Consider the following 21,340-nt stretch of genomic DNA (forward strand, 5'->3'; position numbering starts at 1 on the left):
GCAAAGCTTTTAACAGAAGCTTGATGATTGAATTGACTGAAAACAAAATCTGTGTTTGAACTTTGACCTAACACCATACCCAAACATATATGGAAGCCAAATGAAAAACATGTAATGTTTGACCAATCAATAAAGAACCATTTAAAACACATGTGTACTGTGGTTATTTTGAAGAGTTATTTATACAGTGGGCATGCGGAAGAGTAATGTTTTCTAGTAGACCTCTGAAATACACATTTTAACCCGAGATTTAGCATAATATGTCCCCTTTACACCAGCAAGCTATCCATCTTCTGTTTCATTTATATATTTAGTTATGACTACTCGATTAGGACAAGGATTTTTTCTCTCAAACTGTATTGTACATTTGTATTGCTTAATGTTGTTGTATATTTGTTTGATAAAATATATCTAAAATATTCACTGGAGATCGCTTGGTATGCCTTTAAATCCAAACAAATGTAACTCCATTCATATTTACATTTTCAAAAGTAACAAAGCAAAGCATTTGCAATATATACAGTCAAAACCGAAATTATTCAAACCCCTGGCAAATTTTGCCAATTTTTATTCAAATGTGAATAAAAGCTGACCATTTTTTTCCACAATGATGCCCCTTGTACATCGTCTTAATATCTTTTGGGAGAAGCCTGTGTCATTTCCAATCAAGAAAAAGCTTGCTGGTTTCATAAAAGTTAAGTAACTTTAACCCTTTAGGCGCCGGGTTTAATTTTGAAAAATACTTTATTTTGACACCTAAATTTCAGAAGGCTCTGGATTGAAAGTGGTTTGAGATAGAGACAAAAAGTTAATGAGACAAATATTGAGAATGTCCTGAAGTTTATCTAGGGAATACATTTTTTCATCTAATTTGCATATTATGACGTCATATGGCGGCGGCCATATTGGATTTTGTAATTTCCATGAAATACCTGATATTTTGAAATAGAGTTGAACTTATTTCATCAAGTTCACCCCCTCCATCCATTTGTTATGATGTCCACTATGTTGTAAGCCAACAGTTGTAAACTAGAACTAGAACTACACCACAAAACAGGCACTTTTTATGATTTTAGATTTTTTACTCATTTTAATTTACTTTTGTCTTCTATTATTATGATTATCATTATTACCATTATAATATGATAATATGAATATATATATATATATATATATATATATATATATATATATATATATATATATTCATATTCAATAGTTTTTTTCTCTCTGTTGTGTACTTGATGTATATGCATTGAATATTGTATGTATTGTTGTTTTTCCTTGAATTTGTTTGAACTCGACGTCATTGTAAATGAGGGTCACCCCTCAATTGGTCTCGAGGATAAATAAAAGTTAAATGAAATGAAATGAAAAATACATTTATATAATGCTGCGTCACATGGCTGCACCACTGCTGCGCATGGACGCACCGGGGCCGTAGAAAGAGTGCACACTAACTCCCTACTTTTGCTTGCCATATTCTCTCAATAACTCCTAAATCCAGCTTCAGCATACATAGCTTAGTGGCACACTATCTCCGATTTCACACCCAACAACTGCGCGATTCATTTGCAGCCTGGACGCGGAGGTGTGTCACCTCTCTGCTCTGACGGCCGGCTCGGACTGCTCCGAGGGGCTGCTCCGAGACTGACCGCCTGTCAGTGCTTTTGGTCGGGGAGGGGCTCGCGGCAGCACCCGCTGCTCGTTGAGCAATGAGCACAGTAACTGCAGAGTGAAACGTGCTTTCACGTCAGAGTCTCCAAACACCACAAAAGTTTTCAATAAAACCAGAAAAAATCGCTAGGAGGATATGACAAAAAAAGTTTTGATGGGATTTTTTATTTTTTTTTTGGATGGGATTTCCGGATTTCCGCGAATATTTTGCATTGAAGGATGACGTTTTTCTGAGCTAAGGTCTAGGTATGGGATGTCTGCTAACTAGTGGAGGGGAGTTTGAACAAAATATAACACTCTATTTAGAGAAAACAGCTGTTTGATTCAGTAAAGCGTCTTGTCGCAATTTTGCGACTGTGGCGCCTAAAGGGTTAAGTCAAAATTTGCCAGGGGTATGAATAATTTCGGTTTTGACTGTAATTCAGTAGGTAAAATGTTCTTACCTTCATCACGGCTTGGAAGCCAAGCCTTTTTGCACTGCTTCCCCAGACGACGGACGCGTCACAAAGACTTTGCAGCACCCAGGTTCTCTGCGTTTATCTGAAACAACACAGAACCATTTTTTGATACACATGACATAAATATATAAATATACTGTATAGTTCTAAGAGTGGAGAGGGTTTGAACTGTCCCTGCTCTATGGGCCCTGAGGCAGTTCTACACAGTGGACACTAGGTGGAGCCAAATTACTTCACATCTTCACACAAGCATTCTCTTTCATGAGCAAAGCTTTTAACAGAAGCTTGATGATTGAATTGACTGAAAACAAAATCTGTGTTTGAACTTTGACCTAACCCCATACCAAAACATATATGGAAGCCAAATGAAAAACATGTAATGTTTGACCAATCAATAAAGAACCATTTAAAACACATGTGTACTGTGGTTATTTTGAAGAGTTATTTATACAGTGGGCATGCGGAAGAGTAATGTTTTCTAGTAGACCTCTGAAATACACATTTTAACCCGAGATTTAGCATAATATGTCCCCTTTACACCAGCAAGCTATCCATCTTCTGTTTCATTTATATATTTAGTTATGACTACTCGATTAGGACAAGGATTTTTTTTTTTGAGGAGAGTGGTTATACCCTTCCGGTTTGGCGATGTAGAGGAAGCAGGCACGAGACAGAGGAGCTCCCCATATTTCTCTCCAAAACTCTCCTACTACTCGTTAAACTCTCTAAACCTGACAGAACGCTGATATTGTTAAACTAACAACACTCATGGAGGACAATATGAGTAACTTAAAACAAACGAAGATTTCAATAACATCACAAAAAACAACCAGAGCTGGCACACTAGCAGCGAAAGCCGCAGCTGTTCATGATGATGATGATGACGACGGGAGTGATACCAGCACCTGTGAAAACTTTTCCATGAGCATGCTAATGTCGGAGCTATCCAAACATCAGGAGAGTATTAAACGAGACATGACGAAGCTTATCAAACCCCTCCAATCGTCAGTGGATGCGCTACACGAAACAGTCGGCGCTTTCCAGAGCCGCCTTACAACAACAGAGGTTCTGGCGGGGGAGAACTTTGAACGGCTGTCGGCCGCTGAGGTGATGATTAAATCATTACAGAACCAAAATACCTCCCTACTAGAACGACTCGAAGACGTAGAAAATCGATCACGACGGTCTAATCAACGTATATTAAATATACCAGAAAGAAGTGAAGACGGAAAAGACCCCACTACCTTCGTTTCTGAATTACTGAAGAACATTATGGGCCCGGGAGTCTTCTCGTCTCCACCTCAGCTGGACAGAGCGCACCGCACTCTCGGACCTAAACCTGCAGCGGGTAAGGCCAGGCCGTTCGTTGTGTGTTTTCATCAGTACCGTGACAAAGAGCTGGCACTAAGATGGTCTAGACAACATGAGATGAAATACGAGGGCCACGACCTGAGAATCTACCCCGACCTGAGTGTTGCCCTCGCCAAAAGAAGAGCCGCCTTCAACCCCATCAAGGGAGCCCTATACCAAAAAGGTGTGGAGTTTCGTCTACAATATCCAGCCCGCCTGAAGATTATGTTCAAAGGAGAGAGCCACACTTTTCACTCACCGGAGGATGCCAGAGCTTTCTATGAGCAACAGGTGTCTACCTGACGCGGTCCACTGCTTCACAGGTCGGGACGCACGACACATCGGTGATTGGAGGTTTACGAACATAAACAATACGGGTATGCCTACAAGACGAGTCATGTGAGTCTGTGATCGTCATAGCTATTGTTATTTTCTTTTTTTCTTTTTACTTTCCATCAACTTAAACGGGGATAACAATGCTTATTAACACTTGACTGATTTCCCTCTTGCTCTATCGCTATTTCTTTATCTGCATGTTAAGTGTTGATGCAGAGAATGTATTACTGCCATGCCATGTTTAAACAACGGCAATGTTAAGTCATTACCTTTTTTATTGCTTTCTCTAATATCTATTTTGTTGGTCATTAATAGGCTAAATTACTTGAATACCAATAAGAGAAGAGGGATAGGGAAGGAGAGATGAGATTGATGAGATTGGAGAGGAGGAAGGAGGAAAAAAAAAAAAAAAAACTATGAATTACCAGTAGCGGTATTAAGTTAAAATAATTTTGAGTTTGCAGTGATATACATATTGAGATATAGCTATACACATATTGTGTTTTTTTTTTTTTTTTTCTTTCTCATTTTGTCTTTATTGCTACTCTTCTTTAGTTAAAGGGAGTCTCCTCTGTAGCTAATTAGTTTAGGATGAAGATAGTGGTAGTCCACCGGAAGCACAACAAGGGTGTGGGTTTACATCCATCCCTCCCTGGCACGGAGAACTGGATGGGTGTTGGGGATTTAGTTGGGAAGGGTTATGTATCTCCTCTTTTTTTCTTTTTGTTTTTTGTATTGTTTTCTCCTTTTGTTTTTTGGTTACCGGGGCTAGTATTCAACTTGACATTATGCTAAGCTGGGTGATCCATATGAAATTATATGTGAATATCAGTATAGACACTTCTTACATCAAAATGTCATATAATACAAACTATCCTACAAACACATTAAAACAAATTAACTATATATGGGAGGTTTAAAGGTGATTTCATGGAATGTCTCAGGTTGTAATCATCCCATTAAACGTAAGAAAATAATCAATTGGTTAAAACAAAATGGATCTGATATTGCAATGATACAGGAAACGCACCTGAGTAAAGAGGAATCTGAAAAATTTAAGAGGGGTTGGATTGGGCAAGTATATTGCAGTGTGTATAACAGTAGAAGTAGAGGTGTAAGTATTCTTGTTAGAAAAAATCTGAACTTAGTGGTCCATAATAGCCAGGCTGATCAGGAGGGTAGATGGATAGCCCTCGATGCACAAATAGACAATAAGAGACTCACCATCATGAATATATATGCTCCAAATGTTTTAACTCCCAACTTTTTCTATGAAATCTGCAATGTTATAAGAACCATTGGGAACCAAAGCATTATTCTTGGTGGGGATTTCAATCAGGTCAGAGATGCAAAATTGGACAGATCTGTGTTCAGACAGGGTGCACGACAGACATGTACAGCCATTGAAACAATTATGGACGATCTGAATTTGTTAGATATCTGGCGCGTGCTACACCCATTAGGGAAGGATTTTACTTTCTTTTCCAATCCACACCAATCATTTTCCCGAATTGATTACATATTAGTGTCCAAGAACCTTGTTAATTATGTCCAGAATGCTTCCATTGGAAACATAGTTATTTCCGATCACGCACCAGTTGACTTAATAATAAGTAGTTTAGACAAAGGGGAAAGAACAAGTCGATGGAGATTCAATAACTCATTACTGCAAAATGATACATCATGTTCTGTAATTGTAGCAGCAATGGAAGAATACTGGACATATAATGAAGGCTCTGTATCTGATCCTGGTATTGTATGGGAGGCATTTAAAGCGGTCCTAAGGGGGCAACTTATTCAACATTGCTCATATCAAAAAAAGAAGGAACGGGAAAAATTACATAATCTTGAGCAACAATTGAATCATCTCAAACTTCAATATATTAAAAAACCAGACATAGTTACCTGGAAAAGTATGAACACCACAAGATTTGAAATTAATAGTATCCATCAAAAGAAAGCAGAATATGCCCTCTTTTGTACGAAACAACGCCACTATGAACAAGGAGAGAGAGCAGGAAAGATGTTGGCACATAGGGTTAAACAACTCACTACACAAAATATCATCCCATCAATTTTTAATATTCATAATGACTTAATTACAGAGAAGAATGAAATTAATAAAGTTTTTCGGGACTTCTATCAAGATCTGTATACATCACAGGGAGCGGTTGCTACAGACCAATACGACAATTTTTTTTCCACACTAGATGTGCCCCATATCTCCTCACCCAATACTGAGCTACTGGAAAAACAAATTTCATTGCAAGAGGTCAAAGGCCTCAGATCAGGCCGAGCCCCTGGAGACGATGGTTATCCATCCGATTTTTACAAAAAGTTTACTGATATACTTGCCCCTAGGTTATTGGACGTGTTCCATAGTGCACTGGCAAAGGGTCTACTCCCCCCAAGTATGAGAAAAAGCTTGATCACAATTATCCATAAAAAAGGGAAAGACCCTATGCATTGTGGTAGCTATAGACCAATTTCGTTAGGAAATGTTGATGCCAAGATACTAGCCAAAATACTTTCAAATAGATTGGACAACATACTTCCAACAATAATACACCATGATCAAGTAGGATTTGTCAGGAACCGCTCATCCGCTGATAACATGAGAAGGTTATTACATATACTGTGGGAGAGCAGAGAGAACCCAGACCCTGTCATGGCCTTCTCACTAGATGCAGAGAAGGCCTTCGACAGGGTCGAATGGGGCTTCCTATTTTATACACTAAAAAGATTTGGTTTTGGACCAACATTCCTAGCTTGGATACAATTATTATATATGGACCCCATGGCGTCAGTATTGTGTAATGGCATCACATCCTCCCCTTTTAACCTATATAGAGGCACCAAGCAGGGATGCCCACTTTCCCCCCTCATCTTCGCCATTGCCCTTGAGCCTTTAGCCATTGCTATACGGAACAATGTAAATATCAAAGGGGTTACAGCAGGTCATCAGGAACATAAACTGTTTTTATATGCGGACGATATTTTATTGGTCTCAAGCAACCCAGAAACAACGGTCCCCATAATTAGCTCCCTGATCGATAGGTTCTCCAAGATCTCAGGTTATAGAATTAACTGGACCAAATCAGAGGTAATGCCCATATCAAACATCGCCACACAATCACTTGGCACTAAATGGCCGTTTAGATGGGTAGCCTCAGGTATGACCTATCTTGGTATTAAACTTATGCCCAACATTAAAAAAATTATGCAAATTAACCTTCAGCCCGTTATACAAAGCATTGAGTCCCTATTACTTAATTGGAACAAGCTAAATGTATCACTTTTAGGCAGGATTAACTTAATAAAAATGATCATAATGCCAAAGGTCAACTACATAACCTATATGTTGCCACTTTCCTTTCCTGCTCATCTCCGAAAAGAATACGATAAGTGTGTTGAATCATTCATATGGCAAGGTAAAAAGCCTCTATTTAATCGTACCAAGTTATACTCTGCTAAGAATAGTGGGGGACTATCCCTTCCTAGATTAGATTGGTATCAATGTTCATTCTCACTTGCCCAAACATCAACATTTAACCTGCCCCATCACAGAGTCCCTGCCTGGGTACAAATTGAGAAAGAGCTACTTTATCCTTTTAATATAGAAACATTTGTGACACAGAAAAGCACGTTTAATGTTGTTCTTAATCCTGTGCTCGAATTTACAAGGGAAAGCTGGAAAATGGTACATTGTCATGTTAAAAATAACCCATCACTGACACTTGAAGCATCAATATGGTTCAATTCAAGGATTAGAATAGCCAAAAAGCCATTTTGCTGGTACCAGTGGGCCAAAGTGGGAATTTTACATTTGGGGGACTTATACGACAAGGGCCATATGGTAACATTTGAACATTTGAAACAACATTACAATCTGACAAATACTGACTTCTGGAAATATCTCCAGTTACGTCACTGTCTCCTGTCAACCATGAGCTCTGGACCTGACCCTAACACTGAAATACAACGTATGCTTCATCATGCCAGCCAAAAAAAAGGTGGTGCCTCATTATTTTACAATTACATTAGAGATTCCAATGCACCAAAATTAAATAGTCTCAAATTAGTATGGGAGAAAGATATAAGAGAAAATATAGAACAACAACATTGGAAGGAAGCCATATCTAGCTGGCACACAACTGCTCGAGAAATCAAAACACAATACACAAATTATAAAATCCTCCATCGAGCATACTGGACCCCAAGCAAGATGGCCAGACTCAAGTTAAGAAATGATGATAAATGTTGGCGTTGCCAAAATGAGACTGGAACAATGGTGCATATGTTGTACGAGTGTGTTATGGTAAGGGACCTGTGGACTAATATTGTATACCTTTTAAATGTTTTGTTTAATGTCACCCTAACTAAAAACCCAGCACTCTGTCTTCTGGGAATAATACCAAGTGATCAACAGTTGCACGGCAAAAAAAAATCATGGTGCCGACTGGCCATATTAACAGGATGTAGAATTATCCTGAGGAATTGGAAATCAGTCACCCCTTCATCCTTCGGTGACTGGATTGAACTAATGACAGACATGGCAAACTGTGAAAGGATCACATTCAGACTCACTGGACAACATAATTCCTTCCTAACTACATGGACCCCATTCCTGGATTACATTAACAATAGACAGTGACCTAGCATATTCCACAGAAAAGAAAAGAGAAGGGGAAAATAAATAAATAATTAAATAAATGAATAGAATAAAAATGTGTAAATAAATAGATAATAATAATTTTAAAAATAATAATAATGATAAATAAATTCAAGTGGATAAAACCTAGTCATAACTTAAGTGTACATTACTTACATTACTTACGTAATTTTTCTTTTACTTATTTTCTTTTTATTTGAGTTTTTATTTTTATTTGTTTTTATTTTATTTTTTGTATATTGCTAATTGTGTTCATTGTTTAAAGAGGAGAGAAGGGGAGGGGGGTGGAGGGGAAAGGGAAAAAAAAAAAAAAAAGTGTTGCAGGAAATGATATGAATGAAGAAACCTTCTCTTTGAAATTCAGCTTCCATAGTCCATATGTTTCTTGTTGGCAATATTTGTTTGGCTATTTTACAATTGTTGTTTGCTGTAGTATCCAACAACATTGTGTACAAAATGGCTAATATTCTCAACCTTTTTGGTGAAAAAAAAAAAAAAAAAAAAAAAAAAGGACAAGGATTTTTTCTCTCAAACTGTATTGTACATTTGTATTGCTTAATGTTGTTGTATATTTGTTTGATAAAATATATCTAAAATATTCACTGGAGATCGCTTGGTATGCCTTTAAATCCAAACAAATGTAACTCCATTCATATTTACATTTTCAAAAGTAACAAAGCAAAGCATTTGCAATATATACAGTCAAAACCGAAATTATTCAAACCCCTGGCAAATTTCGCCAATTTTTGTTCAAATGTGAATAAAAGCTGACCATTTTTTTCCACAATGATGCCCCTTGTACATCGTCTTAATATCTTTTGGGAGAAGCCTGTGTCATTTCCAATCAAGAAAAAGCTTGCTGGTTTCATAAAAGTTAAGTAACTTTAAGTCAAAATTTGCCAGGGGTATGAATAATTTCGGTTTTGACTGTAATTCAGTAGGTAAAATGTTCTTACCTTCATCACGGCTTGGAAGCCAAGCCTTTTTGCACTGCTTCCCCAGACGACGGACGCGTCACAAAGACTTTGCAGCACCCAGGTTCTCTGCGTTTATCTGAAACAACACAGAACCATTTTTTGATACACATGACATAAATATATAAATATACTGTATAGTTCTAAGAGTGGAGAGGGTTTGAACTGTCCCTGCTCTATGGGCCCTGAGGCAGTTCTACACAGTGGACACTAGGTGGAGCCAAATTACTTCACATCTTCACACAAGCATTCTCCTTCATGAGCAAAGCTTTTACCAGAAGCTTGATGATTGAATTGACTGAAAACAAAATCTGTGTTTGAACTTTGTCCTAACCCCATACCCAAACATATATGGAAGCCAAATGAAAAACATGTAATGTTTGACCAATCAATAAAGAACCATTTAAAACACATGTGTACTGTGGTTATTTTGAAGAGTTATTTATACAGTGGGCATGCGGAAGAGTAATGTTTTCTAGTAGACCTCTGAAATACACATTTTAACCCGAGATTTAGCATAATATGTCCCCTTTACACCAGCAAGCTATCCATCTTCTGTTTCATTTATATATTTAGTGATGACTACTCGATTAGGACAAGGATTTTTTCTCTCAAACTGTATTGTACATTTGTATTGCTTAATGTTGTTGTATATTTGTTTGATAAAATATATCTAAAATATTCACTGGAGATCGCTTGGTATGCCTTTAAATCCAAACAAATGTAACTCCATTCATATTTACATTTTCAAAAGTAACAAAGCAAAGCATTTGCAATATATACAGTCAAAACCGAAATTATTCAAACCCCTGGCAAATTTCGCCAATTTTTGTTCAAATGTGAATAAAAGCTGACCATTTTTTTCCACAATGATGCCCCTTGTACATCGTCTTAATATCTTTTGGGAGAAGCCTGTGTCATTTCCAATCAAGAAAAAGCTTGCTGGTTTCATAAAAGTTAAGTAACTTTAACCCTTTAGGCGCCGGGTTTAATTTTGAAAAATACTTTATTTTGACACCTAAATTTCAGAAGGCTCTGGATTGAAAGTGGTTTGAGATAGAGACAAAAAGTTAATGAGACAAATATTGAGAATGTCCTGAAGTTTATCTAGGGAATACATTTTTTCATCTAATTTGCATATTATGACGTCATATGGCGGCGGCCATATTGGATTATGTAATTTCCATGAAATACCTGATATTTTGAAATAGAGTTGAACTTATTTCATCAAGTTCACCCCCTCCATCCATTTGTTATGATGTCCACTATGTTGTAAGCCAACAGTTGTAAACTAGAACTAGAACTACACCACAAAACAGGCACTTTTTATGATTTTAGATTTTTTACTCATTTTAATTTACTTTTGTCTTCTATTATTATGATTATCATTATTACCATTATAATATGATAATATGAATATATATATATATATATATATATATTCATATTCAATAGTTTTTTTCTCTCTGTTGTGTACTTGATGTATTTGCATTGAATATTGTATGTATTGTTGTTTTTCCTTGAATTTGTTTGAACTCGACGTCATTGTAAATGAGGGTCACCCCTCAATTAGTCTGGCATGACCACTTCCGCCAGCGTCTATTCGCTTGCGTCGAAAAGCTACGCAGCCCTGACGCAGCCCCCTCCTTTTCCGGTTGCTGGCTTTCCCCTATTGTGATCCCCTTCAAATTCGGAAACAATTCGCTCACAGTCAACCCGTGTGCTTATGTGCAGCGCTCTCTCTCTCACACACACAGGGTGTGAGAAGTCACATTACTGTAGACAGAAATAAAGTGTGGCGATACTTCGGGATAATAATATTGGCGGCGGCGGTCCGGGATGCATCCTAGCTTAGCCTAGCTGTCCAACTTCATTGTACAACTACCCCCGGGCAGAAATACCCTCATAAACTCTGGAAAATGAAGCGTGGGGGTTTGAATTGAGCACCGGACCTTATAACCAGCTAGATTAAGATCCGCCGTTCCCTTTCTTTGGTGAATTAGGGACTATGCAGCGGTGTTTTAGCGACGGGGAAAGATTCCAACGGCTTCCACTATCACCTAGCAACTCTTACGGCTACTTGCTGCAGTTGGTGTAGCGCTCACAACGTCAAAACCCTGTTCTGCCTGTAAACAGACGGACTACGGCTCTGACTACAGCGATAGGAGGTGGTGACATAAGTTCTCGAATGCTAAAAATTCTACTCGACCGCCGTAGCCGTCCTCTCAACCGCCGATGATAATGTTACCAGAGATAACACTACGTGGGTGGCTAGTTAACTCCGGTTAAGTTATCCCGTGAGCTCCTCGGGGGCTAAAGTGTATGGTGTCTTGACATGCTGGTTAGAAAGCAACACACAATGTATATTCCTTTTGTCTTTAATAGTTTTTGTGTGGCGTTTGCGGGTTTAGCCATTTCTCTGACAGTCTCTGGACGTGAAGACGTTCCATCAAAATAAGTCCCCCCCCGGCACTATTTTGCAGGACACCGCTGCTGCTTCCCGGGGTTAGCCCCGCCCTAGATGATTGTGATTGGTTTAAACAAATACAAACAGGCTAGCCCAGTTTCCCCCGGTTTCCCCACCCGAATAGACGGCTCTAAACAGAGTGCTTCCAGACCCTACTACTTGCTGTAGTTTGGTGTGGCTTTGCGAGACTACCCCTCAATTGGTCTCGAGGATAAATAAAAGTTAAATGAAATGAAATGAAAAATACATTTATATAATGCTGCGTCACATGGCTGCACCACTGCTGCGCATGGACGCACCGGGGCCGTAGAAAGAGTGCACACTAACTCCCTACTTTTGCTTGCCATATTCTCTCAATAACTCCTAAATCCAGCTTCAGCATAAATAGCTTAGTGGCACACTATCTCCGATTTCACACCCAACAACTGCGCGATTCATTTGCAGCCTGGACGCGGAGGTGTGTCACCTCTCTGCTCTGACGGCCGGCTCGGACTGCTCCGAGGGGCTGCTCCGAGACTGACCGCCTGTCAGTGCTTTTGGTCGGGGAGGGGCTCGCGGCAGCACCCGCTGCTCGTTGAGCAATGAGCACAGTAACTGCAGAGTGAAACGTGCTTTCACGTCAGAGTCTCCAAACACCACAAAAGTTTTCAATAAAACCAGAAAAAATCGCTAGGAGGATATGACAAAAAAAGTTTTGATGGGATTTTTTATTTTTTTTTTGGATGGGATTTCCGGATTTCCGCGAATATTTTGCATTGAAGGATGACGTTTTTCTGAGCTAAGGTCTAGGTATGGGATGTCTGCTAACTAGTGGAGGGGATTTTGAACAAAATATAACACTCTATTTAGAGAAAACAGCTGTTTGATTCAGTAAAGCGTCTTGTCGCAATTTTGCGACTGTGGCGCCTAAAGGGTTAAGTCAAAATTTGCCAGGGGTATGAATAATTTCGGTTTTGACTGTAATTCAGTAGGTAAAATGTTCTTACCTTCATCACGGCTTGGAAGCCAAGCCTTTTTGCACTGCTTCCCCAGACGACGGACGCGTCACAAAGACTTTGGAGCACCCAGGTTCTCTGCGTTTATCTGAAACAACACAGAACCATTTTTTGATACACATGACATAAATATATAAATATACTGTATAGTTCGAAGAGTGGAGAGGGTTTGAACTGTCCCTGCTCTATGGGCCCTGAGGCAGTTCTACACAGTGGACACTAGGTGGAGCCAAATTACTTCACATCTTCACACAAGCATTCTCTTTCATGAGCAAAGCTTTTAACAGAAGCTTGATGATTGAATTGACTGAAAACTAAATCTGTGTTTGAACTTTGACCTAACCCCATACCCAAACATATATGGAAGCCAAATGAAAAACATGTAATGTTTGACCAATCAATAAAGAACCATTTAAAACACATGTGTACTGTGGTTATTTTGAAGAGTTATTTATACAGTGGGCATGCGGAAGAGTAATGTTTTCTAGTAGACCTCTGAAATACACATTTTAACCCGAGATTTAGCATAATATGTCCCCTTTACACCAGCAAGCTATCCATCTTCTGTTTCATTTATATATTTAGTTATGACTACTCGATTAGGACAAGGATTTTTTCTCTCAAACTGTATTGTACATTTGTATTGCTTAATGTTGTTGTATATTTGTTTAATAAAATGTATCTAAAATATTCACTGGAGATCGCTTGGTATGCCTTTAAATCCAAACAAATGTAACTCCATTCATATTTACATTTTCAAAAGTAACAAAGCAAAGCATTTGCAATATATACAGTCAAAACCGAAATTATTCAAACCCCTGGCAAATTTCGCCAATTTTTGTTCAAATGTGAATAAAAGCTGACCATTTTTTTCCACAATGATGCCCCTTGTACATCGTCTTAATATCTTTTGGGAGAAGCCTGTGTCATTTCCAATCAAGAAAAAGCTTGCTGGTTTCATAAAAGTTAAGTAACTTTAAGTCAAAATTTGCCAGGGGTATGAATAATTTCGGTTTTGACTGTAATTCAGTAGGTAAAATGTTCTTACCTTCATCACGGCTTGGAAGCCAAGCCTTTTTGCACTGCTTCCCCAGACGACGGACGCGTCACAAAGACTTTGCAGCACCCAGGTTCTCTGCGTTTATCTGAAACAACACAGAACCATTTTTTGATACACATGACATAAATATATAAATATACTGTATAGTTCGAAGAGTGGAGAGGGTTTGAACTGTCCCTGCTCTATGGGCCCTGAGGCAGTTCTACACAGTGGACACTAGGTGGAGCCAAATTACTTCACATCTTCACACAAGCATTCTCTTTCATGAGCAAAGCTTTTACCAGAAGCTTGATGATTGAATTGACTGAAAACAAAATCTGTGTTTGAACTTTGACCTAACCCCATACCCAAACATATATGGAAGCCAAATGAAAAACATGTAATGTTTGACCAATCAATAAAGAACCATTTAAAACACATGTGTACTGTGGTTATTTTGAAGAGTTATTTATACAGTGGGCATGCGGAAGAGTAATGTTTTCTAGTAGACCTCTGAAATACACATTTTAACCCGAGATTTAGCATAATATGTCCCCTTTACACCAGCAAGCTATCCATCTTCTGTTTCATTTATATATTTAGTTATGACTACTCGATTAGGACAAGGATTTTTTCTCTCAAACTGTATTGTACATTTGTATTGCTTAATGTTGTTGTATATTTGTTTAATAAAATATATCTAAAATATTCACTGGAGATCGCTTGGTATGCCTTTAAATCCAAACAAATGTAACTCCATTCATATTTACATTTTCAAAAGTAACAAAGCAAAGCATTTGCAATATATACAGTCAAAACCGAAGTTATTCAAACCCCTGGCAAATTTCGCCAATTTTTGTTCAAATGTGAATAAAAGCTGACCATTTTTTTCCACAATGATGCCCCTTGTACATCGTCTTAATATCTTTTGGGAGAAGCCTGTGTCATTTCCAATCAAGAAAAAGCTTGCTGGTTTCATAAAAGTTAAGTAACTTTAACCCTTTAGGCGCCGGGTTTAATTTTGAAAAATACTTTATTTTGACACCTAAATTTCAGAAGGCTCTGGATTGAAAGTGGTTTGAGATAGAGACAAAAAGTTAATGAGACAAATATTGAGAATGTCCTGAAGTTTATCTAGGGAATACATTTTTTCATCTAATTTGCATATTATGACGTCATATGGCGGCGGCCATATTGGATTATGTAATTTCCATGAAATACCTGATATTTTGAAATAGAGTTGAACTTATTTCATCAAGTTCACCCCCTCCATCCATTTGTTATGATGTCCACTATGTTGTAAGCCAACAGTTGTAAACTAGAACTAGAACTACACCACAAAACAGGCACTTTTTATGATTTTAGATTTTTTACTCATTTTAATTTACTTTTGTCTTCTATTATTATGATTATCATTATTACCATTATAATATGATAATATATATATATATATATATTCATATTCAATAGTTTTTTTCTCTCTGTTGTGTACTTGATGTATTTGCATTGAATATTGTATGTATTGTTGTTTTTCCTTGAATTTGTTTGAACTCGACGTCATTGTAAATGAGGGTCACCCCTCAATTGGTCTCGAGGATAAATAAAAGTTAAATGAAATGAAATGAAAAATACATTTATATAATGCTGCGTCACATGGCTGCACCACTGCTGCGCATGGACGCACCGGGGCCGTAGAAAGAGTGCACACTAACTCCCTACTTTTGCTTGCCATATTCTCTCAATAACTCCTAAATCCAGCTTCAGCATAAATAGCTTAGTGGCACACTATCTCCGATTTCACACCCAACAACTGCGCGATTCATTTGCAGCCTGGACGCGGAGGTGTGTCACCTCTCTGCTCTGACGGCCGGCTCGGACTGCTCCGAGGGGCTGCTCCGAGACTGACCGCCTGTCAGTGCTTTTGGTCGGGGAGGGGCTCGCGGCAGCACCCGCTGCTCGTTGAGCAATGAGCACAGTAACTGCAGAGTGAAACATGCTTTCACGTCAGAGTCTCCAAACACCACAAAAGTTTTCAATAAAACCAGAAAAAATCGCTAGGAGGATATGACAAAAAAAGTTTTGATGGGATTTTTAATTTTTTTTTTGGATGGGATTTCCGGATTTCCGCGAATATTTTGCATTGAAGGATGACGTTTTTCTGAGCTAAGGTCTAGGTATGGGATGTCTGCTAACTAGTGGAGGGGAGTTTGAACAAAATATAACACTCTATTTAGAGAAAACAGCTGTTTGATTCAGTAAAGCGTCTTGTCGCAATTTTGCGACTGTGGCGCCTAAAGGGTTAAGTCAAAATTTGCCAGGGGTATGAATAATTTCGGTTTTGACTGTAATTCAGTAGGTAAAATGTTCTTACCTTCATCACGGCTTGGAAGCCAAGCCTTTTTGCACTGCTTCCCCAGACGACGGACGCGTCACAAAGACTTTGCAGCACCCAGGTTCTCTGCGTTTATCTGAAACAACACAGAACCATTTTTTGATACACATGACATAAATATATAAATATACTGTATAGTTCTAAGAGTGGAGAGGGTTTGAACTGTCCCTGCTCTATGGGCCCTGAGGCAGTTCTACACAGTGGACACTAGGTGGAGCCAAATTACTTCACATCTTCACACAAGCATTCTCTTTCATGAGCAAAGCTTTTACCAGAAGCTTGATGATTGAATTGACTGAAAACAAAATCTGTGTTTGAACTTTGACCTAACCCCATACCCAAACATATATGGAAGCCAAATGAAAAACATGTAATGTTTGACCAATCAATAAAGAACCATTTAAAACACATGTGTACTGTGGTTATTTTGAAGAGTTATTTATACAGTGGGCATGCGGAAGAGTAATGTTTTCTAGTAGACCTCTGAAATACACATTTTAACCCGAGATTTAGCATAATATGTCCCCTTTACACCAGCAAGCTATCCATCTTCTGTTTCATTTATATATTTAGTTATGACTACTCGATTAGGACAAGGATTTTTTCTCTCAAACTGTATTGTACATTTGTATTGCTTAATGTTGTTGTATATTTGTTTAATAAAATATATCTAAAATATTCACTGGAGATCGCTTGGTATGCCTTTAAATCCAAACAAATGTAACTCCATTCATATTTACATTTTCAAAAGTAACAAAGCAAAGCATTTGCAATATATACAGTCAAAACCGAAGTTATTCAAACCCCTGGCAAATTTCGCCAATTTTTGTTCAAATGTGAATAAAAGCTGACCATTTTTTTCCACAATGATGCCCCTTGTACATCGTCTTAATATCTTTTGGGAGAAGCCTGTGTCATTTCCAATCAAGAAAAAGCTTGCTGGTTTCATAAAAGTTAAGTAACTTTAAGTCAAAATTTGCCAGGGGTATGAATAATTTCGGTTTTGACTGTAATTCAGTAGGTAAAATGTTCTTACCTTCATCACGGCTTGGAAGCCAAGCCTTTTTGCACTGCTTCCCCAGACGACGGACGCGTCACAAAGACTTTGCAGCACCCAGGTTCTCTGCGTTTATCTGAAACAACACAGAACCATTTTTTGATACACATGACATAAATATATAAATATACTGTATAGTTCGAAGAGTGGAGAGGGTTTGAACTGTCCCTGCTCTATGGGCCCTGAGGCAGTTCTACACAGTGGACACTAGGTGGAGCCAAATTACTTCACATCTTCACACAAGCATTCTCTTTCATGAGCAAAGCTTTTACCAGAAGCTTGATGATTGAATTGACTGAAAACAAAATCTGTGTTTGAACTTTGACCTAACCCCATACCCAAACATATATGGAAGCCAAATGAAAAACATGTAATGTTTGACCAATCAATAAAGAACCATTTAAAACACATGTGTACTGTGGTTATTTTGAAGAGTTATTTATACAGTGGGCATGCGGAAGAGTAATGTTTTCTAGTAGACCTCTGAAATACACATTTTAACCCGAGATTTAGCATAATATGTCCCCTTTACACCAGCAAGCTATCCATCTTCTGTTTCATTTATATATTTAGTTATGACTACTCGATTAGGACAAGGATTTTTTCTCTCAAACTGTATTGTACATTTGTATTGCTTAATGTTGTTGTATATTTGTTTAATAAAATATATCTAAAATATTCACTGGAGATCGCTTGGTATGCCTTTAAATCCAAACAAATGTAACTCCATTCATATTTACATTTTCAAAAGTAACAAAGCAAAGCATTTGCAATATATACAGTCAAAACCGAAGTTATTCAAACCCCTGGCAAATTTCGCCAATTTTTGTTCAAATGTGAATAAAAGCTGACCATTTTTTTCCACAATGATGCCCCTTGTACATCGTCTTAATATCTTTTGGGAGAAGCCTGTGTCATTTCCAATCAAGAAAAAGCTTGCTGGTTTCATAAAAGTTAAGTAACTTTAAGTCAAAATTTGCCAGGGGTATGAATAATTTCGGTTTTGACTGTAATTCAGTAGGTAAAATGTTCTTACCTTCATCACGGCTTGGAAGCCAAGCCTTTTTGCACTGCTTCCCCAGACGACGGACGCGTCACAAAGACTTTGCAGCACCCAGGTTCTCTGCGTTTATCTGAAACAACACAGAACCATTTTTTGATACACATGACATAAATATATAAATATACTGTATAGTTCTAAGAGTGGAGAGGGTTTGAACTGTCCCTGCTCTATGGGCCCTGAGGCAGTTCTACACAGTGGACACTAGGTGGAGCCAAATTACTTCACATCTTCACACAAGCATTCTCTTTCATGAGCAAAGCTTTTACCAGAAGCTTGATGATTGAATTGACTGAAAACAAAATCTGTGTTTGAACTTTGACCTAACCCCATACCCAAACATATATGGAAGCCAAATGAAAAACATGTAATGTTTGACCAATCAATAAAGAACCATTTAAAACACATGTGTACTGTGGTTATTTTGAAGAGTTATTTATACAGTGGGCATGCGGAAGAGTAATGTTTTCTAGTAGACCTCTGAAATACACATTTTAACCCGAGATTTAGCATAATATGTCCCCTTTACACCAGCAAGCTATCCATCTCCTGTTTCATTTATATATTTAGTTATGACTACTCGATTAGGACAAGGATTTTTTCTCTCAAACTGTATTGTACATTTGTATTGCTTAATGTTGTTGTATATTTGTTTGATAAAATATATCTAAAATATTCACTGGAGATCGCTTGGTATGCCTTTAAATCCAAACAAATGTAACTCCATTCATATTTACATTTTCAAAAGTAACAAAGCAAAGCATTTGCAATATATACAGTCAAAACCGAAATTATTCAAACCCCTGGCAAATTTCGCCAATTTTTGTTCAAATGTGAATAAAAGCTGACCATTTTTTTCCACAATGATGCCCCTTGTACATCGTCTTAATATCTTTTGGGAGAAGCCCGTGTCATTTCCAATCAAGAAAAAGCTTGCTGGTTTCATAAAAGTTAAGTAACTTTAAGTCAAAATTTGCCAGGGGTATGAATAATTTCGGTTTTGACTGTAATTCAGTAGGTAAAATGTTCTTACCTTCATCACGGCTTGGAAGCCAAGCCTTTTTGCACTGCTTCCCCAGACGACGGACGCGTCACAAAGACTTTGCAGCACCCAGGTTCTCTGCGTTTATCTGAAACAACACAGAACCATTTTTTGATACACATGACATAAATATATAAATATACTGTATAGTTCTAAGAGTGGAGAGGGTTTGAACTGTCCCTGCTCTATGGGCCCTGAGGCAGTTCTACACAGTGGACACTAGGTGGAGCCAAATTACTTCACATCTTCACACAAGCATTCTCTTTCATGAGCAAAGCTTTTACCAGAAGCTTGATGATTGAATTGACTGAAAACAAAATCTGTGTTTGAACTTTGACCTAACCCCATACCCAAACATATATGGAAGCCAAATGAAAAACATGTAATGTTTGACCAATCAATAAAGAACCATTTAAAACACATGTGTACTGTGGTTATTTTGAAGAGTTATTTATACAGTGGGCATGCGGAAGAGTAATGTTTTCTAGTAGACCTCTGAAATACACATTTTAACCCGAGATTTAGCATAATATGTCCCCTTTACACCAGCAAGCTATCCATCTCCTGTTTCATTTATATATTTAGTTATGACTACTCGATTAGGACAAGGATTTTTTCTCTCAAACTGTATTGTACATTTGTATTGCTTAATGTTGTTGTATATTTGTTTGATAAAATATATCTAAAATATTCACTGGAGATCGCTTGGTATGCCTTTAAATCCAAACAAATGTAACTCCATTCATATTTACATTTTCAAAAGTAACAAAGCAAAGCATTTGCAATATATACAGTCAAAACCGAAATTATTCAAACCCCTGGCAAATTTCGCCAATTTTTGTTCAAATGTGAATAAAAGCTGACCATTTTTTTCCACAATGATGCCCCTTGTACATCGTCTTAATATCTTTTGGGAGAAGCCCGTGTCATTTCCAATCAAGAAAAAGCTTGCTGGTTTCATAAAAGTTAAGTAACTTTAAGTCAAAGTTTGCCAGGGGTATGAATAATTTCGGTTTTGACTGTAATTCAGTAGGTAAAATGTTCTTACCTTCATCACGGCTTGGAAGCCAAGCCTTTTTGCACTGCTTCCCCAGACGACGGACGCGTCACAAAGACTTTGCAGCACCCAGGTTCTCTGCGTTTATCTGAAACAACACAGAACCATTTTTTGATACACATGACATAAATATATAAATATACAGTATAGTTCTAAGAGTGGAGAGGGTTTGAACTGTCCCTGCTCTATGGGCCCTGAGGCAGTTCTACACAGTGGACACTAGGTGGAGCCAAATTACTTCACATCTTCACACAAGCATTCTCCTTCATGAGCAAAGCTTTTAACAGAAGCTTGATGATTGAATTGACTGAAAACAAAATCTGTGTTTGAACTTTGACCTAACCCCATACCCAAACATATATGGAAGCCAAATGAAAAACATGTAATGTTTGACCAATCAATAAAGAACCATTTAAAACACATGTGTACTGTGGTTATTTTGAAGAGTTATTTATACAGTGGGCATGCGGAAGAGTAATGTTTTCTAGTAGACCTCTGAAATACACATTTTAACCCGAGATTTAGCATAATATGTCCCCTTTACACCAGCAAGCTATCCATCTTCTGTTTCATTTATATATTTAGTTATGACTACTCGATTAGGACAAGGATTTTTTCTCTCAAACTGTATCGTACATTTGTATTGCTTAATGTTGTTGTATATTTGTTTGATAAAATATATCTAAAATATTCACTGGAGATCGCTTGGTATGCCTTTAAATCCAAACAAATGTAACTCCATTCATATTTACATTTTCAAAAGT

This window comes from Ammodytes marinus, assembly GCF_949987685.1.
Source record: "Ammodytes marinus genome assembly, chromosome: 12".
Lineage (NCBI taxonomy): Eukaryota > Metazoa > Chordata > Actinopteri > Uranoscopiformes > Ammodytidae > Ammodytes > Ammodytes marinus.